This window comes from Pan troglodytes, chromosome X (assembly GCF_028858775.2).
Source record: "Pan troglodytes isolate AG18354 chromosome X, NHGRI_mPanTro3-v2.0_pri, whole genome shotgun sequence".
Classification (NCBI taxonomy): Eukaryota; Metazoa; Chordata; class Mammalia; order Primates; family Hominidae; genus Pan; species Pan troglodytes.
The window spans coordinates 57,121,728-57,133,414 of NC_072421.2; positions in this window are offsets into that span (position 1 = coordinate 57,121,728).

Sequence of the window (11,687 nt, forward strand, 5' to 3'; positions counted from 1 at the left end):
GTATGACCTATACTTTGGAGTGACACTCCTCCTGGGATTTATCACGAATGGGGAGAGTGGGCTCCAGGACCCCTAACTCCCCCTGACATAGAACAATTAGACTCTCAGAATACTGTCATTAATTTTACCACTCCACTGGAAGGACTTCCTTTGTGTACCACCACAAAGATGTCACTCAGCCATAGCTGTCTTACAATTCAAGCTCAAACATGGTTGAGTCACTATGGAAAACTCATGTACTTATTAAGTCTTGGTTCTATTAATGTAACTGGTGTGCTAACCAACCATTCCAGGCCCAATCGCCCTAATTGTGCTGACTATATGGAATGGATTCCCTTCAATATTTTCTACCCCCTTCCATGGACCCAGTGTCTTGGCCCACTGGCTAGAAAACAATCTATGTTAACTGGAGACATTGTGGATTGGGGACCTAAAGGTCAATTAGATGGAAAAGACAAAAATCAGAAATCATGGCACAAACTTCGCTGGCATTGGTGGCGAGCTTTTAATACTTCTTCTTTATACAACACCAGGATTCAATCCCAGTCTGCTGCCCAGATTGCTTGGCATGGAGCAGGCTTTAGCCTGCCTCTTCCTCAGTGGCATTATCTAGGGAGGAAAATACCAATTCAAGAGATGAATTGGAAGGCAGCACTCCCATTTATGAATGACAGCATCTCAATTGGGATACTATCCAATAATAGCAATAGTAAGCAATGCAGTCTTAATGTTACATTGTAAAGAATATCACCACTCAATTTACAGTTTGTGTTTTTAATCCTTATGTCTTTTTGTCAGCTAAGAAGGACCAGCTCCAGGTAAACAGTATCCAATTGACCTGTAAATCTTGCCATTTGTATCACTGCATTAATCATAGCACATTGCAAACACATAATATCTCTACTTTGATTTTAGGTTGCATCCCTGGGCTATGGATTCCTATTAATCTGTCTGAGCCTTGGGTTGCCACCCTTGCCTTGCATTTTGTTGAAACTTCTTCTAACTCAGCTTACTCATTGTGTCCGTAGAGCCTTAGGCATGATAATTTTTGCTATTGTTTCCTTGGTCACACTAATGACTTCTGTTGTGATGTCCTCTGTAGCTTTGCATCATTCTATTCAAACAGCTCAGTACATGGAGAACTGGATGTGCACAGCCAACCAAGCGTGGCTACACTGAGTTACAAACTGAAGGGCCAATGTTGAAATCCATGTTTCTATGGTTAGGAGAACAAGTACAAATCTTGCAGTTGCAGCAGCAACTGCATTGTCATTTTAACCACACTCGTATTTGTGTAACAAACTTAGAATATAAAAAAAGTGAGTATCCATGGGACCCTGTGAAAGCCCATTTGTAGGGAGCTTTCACATCCATCATCACCTTTGATATTGGTGAGTTACAAAACAAAATTCTTGATTTAAATAGGCGAACTCAGGAATTTCAGCCTTCTTTAGAAGACTGGACTGAATTCCAGCAAGGCTTGGAGAGCCTCAACCCTTGGATCTATCTAAGGCACCACATTAACATCTTATATGTAGTTCTTGGAATAATGTTGTTTTGTCTCTGTCTTCTGTTCATAGTCTGTAAAATTGGATGGACCGCCAATCAGAAAATGGGTGCTGCCAAGCCTGGACTTACATTCTTTCTATTAATTTGTAAACACAAAGGGGGATATGTAGGGAGCCAAAGGCCCATGGGATGTGATCAACTCAGCATTCCACTGAAGGCTATATGATCAAACAGCAAACTGTTTATCATGAATACAGGATGTAGGCAAACTCACACTGCGCCTGCCACCAAAAAGTTTGCTCAGGGCCATCACTCCCTGGTGCTGGGCTCCTTGAAGTTATATACTGGGAAATCTAGCACCTATTGTTCGAAGGATGCAGTCTCACAAGCCTGCTGTGAACCAAACGGCTGAGTGACAATTACCTGACAATCACCCCCCCGCCTTCTCATTATCTCTCTTACTTAATAAATTCGGAGGGCTGAAAAAGCTCAGGGCCCTGGTCCACTAGAGGCAAGGTGCCCCCTGACCCCTTCTTCCAAACATACTTTTGTCTTTTTCATTCCAACGTTTGCCCTCTTTGTTCAGTCCCCAAGGTCCGTGCAGGTTACAAATATCCCTGATAAACATAGATACAAAAATCCTTAACAAAACACTAGCTAATGGAATCCAACAGCATATTAAAAACATAATCCATCATGATAAAGTAAGTTTCATACAGGGGATGCAGGGATGGTTAAACATACACAAGTCAATAAATGCGATACACCCCATAAACAGAATTAAAAACAAAAATCACATGATTATCTCAATAGATGCAGAAAAAGCATCTGACAAAAGCCAGCATCCCTTCATGATTAAAACTCTCAGCAAAATCGGCATACAAAGGACATACCTCAATGTAATAAAAGCCATCTATGGCAAACACACAGCCAACATAATACTGAACAGGGAAAAGTTGAAAGCATTTCCTCTGAGAAATGGAACAAGAAAAGTATGCCCACTCTCACCACTTATGTTCAACATAGTACTGGAAGTCCTAGCCAGAGCAATCAGACAAGAGAAAGAAATAAAGGGCCTCCAAATCGGTAAAGAGGTAGTCAAACTGTAACTGTTTGCTGATGATATGATTGTATACCTAGAAACCATAAAGACTTCTCCAAAACACTCCAGGAACTGATAAATGAATTCAGCAAAGTTTCAGGATACAAAATTAATGTACACAAATCAGTAGCTCTGCTATGCACCAACAGCGACCAAGCTGAGAATCAAATCAAGAACTCAACCCCTTTCACAATAGCCACAAAATAAATAAAATACTTACAAATATACATAACCAAGGAGGTGAAAGATCTCTACAAGGAAAACCACAAAACACTGCTGAAAGAAACCACAGATGACACAAACAAATGGAAACAAATCCCATGCTCATGGATGGGTAGAATCAACATTGTGAAAAAGAATACTGCCAAAAGAAATCTACAAATGTCATTGCAATTCTCATAAAAAAGCCACCATCATTCTTCACACAACTAGGAAAAAAAAATCCTAAAATTCACATGGAACCAAAAAAGAGCCTGCATAGCCAAAGGAAGACTAAGCAAAAAGAACAAATCTGGAGGCATCACATTCCCCAACTTCAAACTATACTAGAAGTCTGTAGTCACCAAAACAGCATGACACCGGTATAAAAACAGGCACATAGACCAATCTTAAAGAATAGAGGACCCAGAAATAAACCCAAATGCCTACAGCCAACTGATTTTCATCAAAGCAAACAAAAACATAAAGTGGGGAAAGGACACCCTATTCAACAAATGGTGCTGGCATAATTGGCAAGCTACATGTAGGAGAATGAAACTAGATCCTCATCTCTCACCTTATACAAAAATCATATCAAGATGGATCAAGGACTTAAATCCAAGACCTGAAACTGTAAAAATTCTAAACGATAACATCAGAAAAACTCTTCTAGGCATTGGCTTAGTCAAAGACTTCATGACCAAGAACCCAAAAGCAAATGAAACTAAAACAAAGATAAGTAAGTGGAACTTAATTACACTAAAGAGTTCTGCACAGCAAAAGGAACAGTCATCACAATAAACAGACAACAGACAGAGTGCGAGGAAATCTTCAGAATCTATCTATTCAAAAAGGACTAATATCCAGAATCTACAAGCAACTCAAACAAATTAGCAAGAAAAAACAAATAATCCCATCAAAAAGTGGGCTAAGGACATGAATAGACAATTCTCAAGAGAAGATATACAAATGGCCAACAAACGTATAAAAATGCTCAACATCACTAATGATCAGGGAAATGCAAATCAAAACCACAATGCAATGCCACTTTACTCCCGTGAGAATGGTCATTATAAAAAAATTAAAAAATAATAGATATTGGCATGGATGCAGTAAAAAGGGAACACTTCTACACTGCTAGTGGGAATGTAAACTAGTACAATCACTATGGAAAATGGTGTGGAGATTCCTTAAAAAATTAAAGTAGAACTAACATTCCATCCAGCAATCCCACTACTGGGTATCTACCGAGAGGAAAAAAAGTCATTTTACAAAAAAGTTATTTGCACGTGCATGTTTATAGCAGCACAATTCGCAATTGCAAAAATATGAAACCAGCCCAAATGCCCATCAATGAATGGATAAATAAACTGTGGTGTATATATATGGTGGAATATTACTCTGCCATAAAAAGGAATGAATTAATAGAATTTGCAGCAACCTGGATGGAATTGGAGGCCATCATTCTAAGTGAAGTAACTCAGGAATGGAAAACCAAACATTGTATGTTCTCATTCATAAGTGGGAGCTAAGCTATGGGGATCCAAAGGCATAAGAATGATACAATGGACTTTGGGGACTTGGGGGAAAGGGTTGGAGTGGGGCATAAAGGATAAAATACTACAAATTGGGTTCAGTGTTTACTGCTTGGGTGATGGGTGCACCAAAATCTCACAAAGCACCACTAAAGAACTTACTCGTGTAACCAAATACTACCTGTTCCCCCAAAACCTATGAAAATAAAAAAATTATAAAAAAATTAAAAGTCACACTTTGGGTCACCTAGAAAAATCGAATATTGGGGACACATAAACCATGCAATACTACATAGCCATAAAAAGGAATGAGGTCATGCCCTTTGTAGCAATGTGGATTGAGCTGGAGGCCATTATCCTAAGCAAGCTAATGTAGGAACAGAAAACCAAATACTACATGTTCTCCCTTATAAGTGGGAGCTAAACACCTAGTAGAGATGGACACAAAGAAGGGAACCATAGACACTGTGGCATACTTGAGGGTGGAGGGTAAGAGGAGGGAGAGAATTGAAAAATTACCTATTCAGTACTATGCTTGTTACCTGGGTGATGAAATAATTTGCACACCAAACCCCTATGACATATAGTTTACCTATATTACAAACTTTTACACATATACCTCTGAACCTAAAATAAAAGTTAAAAAAAAACACAAAAGCATGAGCCACAAATTAAAAAAAGATTAATACAGCTTCATCAAAATTAGAACCGCTTATGCTTGAAAGCACACTCTCAAGAAACTGAAAGGTAAACCCATAGATAGGGAGAAAGTATTTGCCTCTCATGTATCTGATATGGGACTTGTATAAAATATATATAAATAATTCTTACAATTCAACAAAAATAGGCAAATCATCTGAACAGATATTTCTCCAAGGAAGATATACAAATAGCCAATAAGTTCAGAACATTTTGCTTGACATCATTAGTCATCAGGGAAATTCAAAGTAAAACACAATAAGGTAACATATCAGACACACTAAAATGGTAAGAACGTAAAAGTCTAATAACAATTGTTGAACATTTAAAGAAATTGGACTCTTCATATACTGCATGTGGGAATGTAAATTTTCACAGTCACTTTGATAAACACTCTGGAATTCCTCAAACAGACATAGAATTACCATATGGTCCAGCAATTTCTCCCTTGGTATAAACCTAAAAGAAATTAAAAAAAAACCTAAATAAAAACATTTACATAAATATTTATAGCAGCATTAGTCATAATTGTCCAAAGGTGAATACAACCCAAATATCTATCAAAGGATAAATGAATGAACAGAATTTTATATATCCATATGCTCAGCCATAAAAATGAATGATGAACATGCTATAAATATGGATAAATTTTGAAAACATCATGCTAATTGAAAGAAGCCCATCACAAAGGACCAAATATTATGTGATTCCATTTACATAAAATGTTCACAATAGGCAGATATATAGGAACAAAAAGTAAATTAGTGGTTGCTTAGGGCAGGAAGGATGGGGGCATTGGGGAAATGATAGCTAAAGTTTAGGGATTCCTTTATGAGATAATGAAAATGTTCTAAATTTACTGTGACGATGGTTAATTGTATACTTTAAATTAATGAATCATATTCTATGTGAATTACATCTTAATAAAGCTATTTTTAAAATATCTGGTGCTTCTGTATGGTAGGGAGCATGGACAGTCCGTGAATACCTTCACTATTAAGCCATTGTTGAATGGCTTTTGTGATGCAAGATGCACCATTTCCAACTGCAAATGGTCCAGGAAAATAAAAACATGACACATGGTTTCTTCAGGGGCCATAATGTTGTGTCAGTGCTGGATCATTGGATTGGAACAGCAGCACTATTAATCTGAAAAATGGTCAACAGTGGTAAGGCACAACCAATAACCCATAGAGGAGATAAAAAATTCATTGTCATCAAGGTGCCAAGTACAGTGGTGTCAGGAGCAAAACTTTATGCAATGTGGCCACTCTCACTGGCAGATAAGATTTGGAAGGCCAGAATTCTGGCATGCAATGGTAGCCTCCACAACAGAAACAGTCCTGTACTTTGATTCTGTTTATGAAGGTGGATGTGTTGCTAAACCCAGTAGAATTATGGATTCAGTTAGAAATTGAAGCAACTTTAGTGGTTCATGCTCATTCTGGAGCTTGATTTCAGTGTCACCAGATAATGGTCTCTTATGTGGTCATCATCTACATGAGTAAATCAGATACATTAAGCAGGAGCAGCAGCAGTAGCAACAATTTGTTTCTTTAGTTGCAGGCCCAAAGACAGGTGTCTTTAGTCTGCAATTTTGTAGTTTTCCAAGTGGCAACTCAAACAAGTAGGTCATTGTCAATTTCCTATGAGTCAGTAAAAGTATAACAAACTTCATCTAGGGGAGTATAACCCAGATTTATGAAAATGGCTTTGCCTTCTGGCCACTGAGGAGAGCATCCATATCTTTCAGTTTTGCATAGCTAGCAGTAAGATTGAACATATGCAGCAGCCCAGTGGACAACAGCAGGTTTCAGCTTATCGAAACTGTCAGTGAACCAGGCCCACACATTTAGTTGAACCTCTGTGAGACAAGGGCCTCATTTAAGCAGCTGCTTTACTTCAGGTGGAGAGTAGGGAATAGAGTTTCCTTGAAAGGGGTAATAGCCACTTTTTCAGGTAAAGCCTATATGCCACTGGGGTGAGGCCAAGTAAGTTTTTTAATGTGCAATTTACCTTTCACAATCAAGGCCTGCTGAGCTCTTCTCACCATTGGAGGTATTAAGTTGAAATTGATCAACCCCAAACAGGAATGTCAGGCTGGAGAGGTGCAAGGCTGACCTCCATGGTTCAGGTGTTCAGTTCTGAAATGAGCCCAGTAGCAAAATGTATTAGTCAGTTCTCACGCTGCTATGAAGAAATACCCAAGTCTGGGTAATTTATAAAGAAAAGAGGTTTAATTGACTCAGTTCCACATGGCTGGGAAAGCCTCAGGAAACTTACAATACTGGTGGAAGGGGAAGGGGAAGAAAGGTACCTTCTTCACAGGGTGGCAGGAAGAAGAAGTGCAAGCAGGGGAAATGCCAGATGCTGATAAAACCATCAGATCTCATGAGACTCACTCATTATCACAATAACAGCACGGGGGGAACCACCCCCAGGATTCAGTTACCTCCACCTGGTCCCGCCCTTGACACATGGGGATTACAATTCAAGGTGAGATTCGGGTGGGGACACAAAGCCAAAACATATCACAGATAATAGCTGCTTTTCAAAAGTGGTGTATCTGGTAGTCTTGTCAGGAAGAAGAGGAGTCCAAAACCCCAAGACATATCTCCAGGTGAAGATTGCTTCCCTTTTCCAGAGACAGCAATTGGAAAATCATCAGTTACAGATACTTATATAGCTCAAAAGTATCATTAAAAGTGTAGGGCTCCAAAGGTAGAGAACATGACACAACTTACTGGACTGTTTCCATGGCAGAACTTCGTTTCAGGCTTTACTCAAAAGATGCTGATTTGTGGGTTAGCTAATATAAAGGACCAAGCAGAACGTCTAAGCAATCACAAAGCATTTCCAATATCCAAAGAATCTAGTTAGGTGCTGAAACTCCTTTTTGGTGGTGGGGGTGCTGAAGAGACAGTTTTTCTTTGCCTGAGGTTTTATTGTGAATTTGCCTACATGCTTCCAGGAAACATTACTGGCAAGCAAGAGACATTACTGGCAAACAACATTACTCCTGAATTTTGCTGGTGATTTTCAATATTAATCCTGATTTTTTTTTTGGAGACTTTCAGTCATTCTTCCTAGAGGATGTGTGATAATACCACAGCTAGGTAGGGCTATTGAGACTGAGGCTTCTGACTGCCAACCATCAGGATGTCATGTATAGTGAAACTTTTGGAAATCTGAATGAAGAAGAACTTCCACCAAATTCTAACCTATTCAATTTTGGCAAATGGCACTGGAGTTTAGGTAACACTGGCGGAGTACAACAAACATGTATTAGAGGCCTTGTCACATGGATGTGAACAGATCTTAATCCTCAGATGCTAGTATGGGAAAGAAAGTGTTGTCAATGTTTAAAACAGTGTACCATGTTCTATTAGTCTGTGTAGTAGATTCAGATAGAGTCAAGATGTCTGCAACAGCTGGGGCCACTGGAGAAACAACTGAATTTATTTGAAAATATTCCACTATCAGCCTTCAGCTCCGGTTAGATTTTGCACTGGGCATACAAGGCCGTTCTGTAAAGATCCTGGATCTCTTACTACCGCCTCCTATAGGTATTAATATTTACTCAGGGCACAGATTTTCTTTTTTCTTCCTAGAATTCTATACTTTGTGTTGGATCAACCAGGGAGCGATAGGAAACCTGGTGACAGATAAATTTATGTGTCCCACTCGTACTTATCTGTGTATGGTGAAATTTCATCTGCCACTTATGAAACAGGGAAATACAAGCATCAGTTCCCAGTGATATTCAGATGTGAAGGTAGCAGCATCAGTACGCAGAATTGGCCTAAAAAGTTTTGTTCACAAGGTCATATTGGCTTCTTTCTTTCTCCTGCTGTAAACCTGGCCAAACCCTGTTACCTAATTTCGGATGCTTTCTCCTTCCAGGAGTTCAGTAGAAGAGTTTACTTGGGCATCCATATCTAACAGAGCTATAAAAGCTTGATTCTTTCCCTCATGAAAATTCTCCAACCTACTAAGATGGATGCATATGGAATTTGATCTCCATTAAGCACAGAGATCACTTGCCCCATTTCTAATGATTTTTCTCCTTATAGCAGCTGTGCCTGACAAAGTAGAGACAGAGCTGCACTGTACCATTAGCAAGGCTTAGCATTTACTTTCGATTCTGTTTGGTATAATGGCTGCCTGTGTCTCATAACATTAAACTTCCAATGTTTTTGGCTGACTCAATTCTCAATATCAGGCAACAAAGTCCTACATAATAGCTAGGGGAGTTATCCAGAGGGGCAAAGCTGGTAACAACAATTTATCAATGAGTCTCTGGGTTGGTTTCTCATTCTCTAGAGATCACTTCATCAGTATTCTATACCCAATCCAGGCATTGAGTACAGAGACCAACTTGTCATGTATGGTTTTCACTGGGAATTTGTTTCTCTTAAGAAAATCTTCAAAAGAAGACCAGAAAATGTGGTGTTGTACTTGACTCATATTTATCTTCCACTGCACAGCGTTATCAAATAGGAAAACATGCAGGGTATACCTGAAAACAGCCAGACCCAACTAATTTTCACCATGTCTACTACCATCAGGATACTGAAACCCACCATTATCTGTAATCTACATAATTGGAATAGCCTACTAATTATTCTCCCTTTATTCATCATATACTAATAAAAACTATTCTGCAAGTTGTCAGAGTGATCCTGTAAAACTAAGACAAATCTTGTATGCCCTCCACTATAAATACATGGATGGCTCTGCATCACACTCAATGTAAAAGCCAAATTGCATTTTGAAACCTACAGGGCTATAAGCTGTCTGCCTCTCTCCCTCATCCCCATTACATCTCTGAAACCACCTCCTGCTTTTCTCTGCCTTGTTCACTCAGCTCCAGACATGATAACATCCTCCTTGCTCCTCAAACATGCCAGGCCTAAACCTGTCTTGGGGCCTCAGCACGTGCTGTCCCTCCATCTGGAATGCTCCTTCCCCAGACAGCTACAGGGTCATTTCTCCCATTGCCTTCAGGTGAGACTCAAAAGCCAAGTTCTCAGTGAGGCCTTCCCTGGACACCTTGTCTATCTAGTTTCAGCTTCCCTCCTGAAATTTTCTATCCCAATTCCTTGCTTTATGTTTTTCTATTTAACACTAGACACTATGAAAATACATTATAATTGCTTATTTATTTTGGCTACTGTCTGTCCCCCACACTAAAATGAAACCTCCATGAGGATAAGAATTTTAGTTTGCTTTTTTGTTCATTATTACATCATCAGTATCTGTGCCTAGAAAAGTGCCTGGCAGAGAGCCCACCTGAAGTAAGTATTTGTGGGGTAAAGATAAAACAAGTAAATTAAAAAGCAAATGGGATCAAAGCAAGTCAAAGGGGCAGTTTTTCCAGGGTGTAGCCCCAGTTACAAGTGCAAACGCTTCCAGGGAACGACTGTGCATTTTATTAGAGTAAAGCAGGCCAGCTGGGGGGTGTGGCCAACTGGAGAGGGTATTCGGAGTCTAAACTGGACTGAGACCTACCTAAGGCCCAGCTGCATGTATCCTTTTTGGAATGAGGGCCCTAATCCTCACGTTTTTGTTGTTGTTGTCGTTCTGTTTCAATTTCAGGAGATGCCAGAGACATAAATTTTCATTGTGTGAAATCTCTCAAATGTCTAAAGTACCTAATTAAAAATAGAAAACAATAAAAACACAAAGATGAAAAAAACCTGGCAGCTGTCTGAGATTGGTTCCTGGGCACCTTGCTGGATTTTGTTGGACGAAATTGTGTGATGTACACAAGAAAATTAATCCTTGCTACGGTGAGGTAGGCTTGCCTTGTGTAATTCTTGAGGCAGTCAGCCTCAGGCCATGTTGGGTGGAGAGAATAAACTCTATTTACCACCTTCTTTCAACTCCTGGCAGCTCCTTGCATCTCCCACTATGCATGGAGTTAGGGTAACCTGGGCAGCAGGGAGTCACCAGCACTCTTTCTTGGGGTCAGAGGTATAATTTAGTGAACGGTGTGGTTGCAGAAAGCAGTGACAGGGTTTTCAGATGGGCTACAGGAGAAAGACTTGGGAAAGGCAAGGAGGGGAGGAAGAGAAAGACACAGATCTATCTTTGCATCAGACACCATAGTTCTGAGGGACTTTTTGTGGGTTGCTGCTCCCTCTCCCCACCAGCCTTGACCCTTTTTTGTGACATTATACAGCTGAATGAGTTAGTTATACCAAGTCACAACTCCCAGCCCAACTGCCCCATGGCATCTGCCTCACCTGGAAACAAAGAGCTGACCAGAATTCCATCACAGGTCTCTGTGAGCTGGGGTAGGCAAGACTGGCCAACAGGTGCCTGTGAGGGGTCTGCAGACACCAGCTTTGTGGGGAAGGTCTAACCAGAATGTGGCTTCTTGGGACAGCAGGCCTCTTTTAGTGGATTATTTGTCGGAACCACCTGTGGTTTCAGGCAGCTGCTGAAAGAAGCGTGGACAGTCAGGAACTCCCCATAACCTGGAGAGTAACACTAGGCTCAATCTTCTGATGCCCCTCGTCTCTAGATAGAAAACAAACATTCCAGCAGAAGGAACCGGTGTGATGAGACTGCTGTTCCTGAGTTCAGTAAGGTTCCATTTTTTTCTGGATAAAGTACTTTCCAAATGCAAGATGGCACAT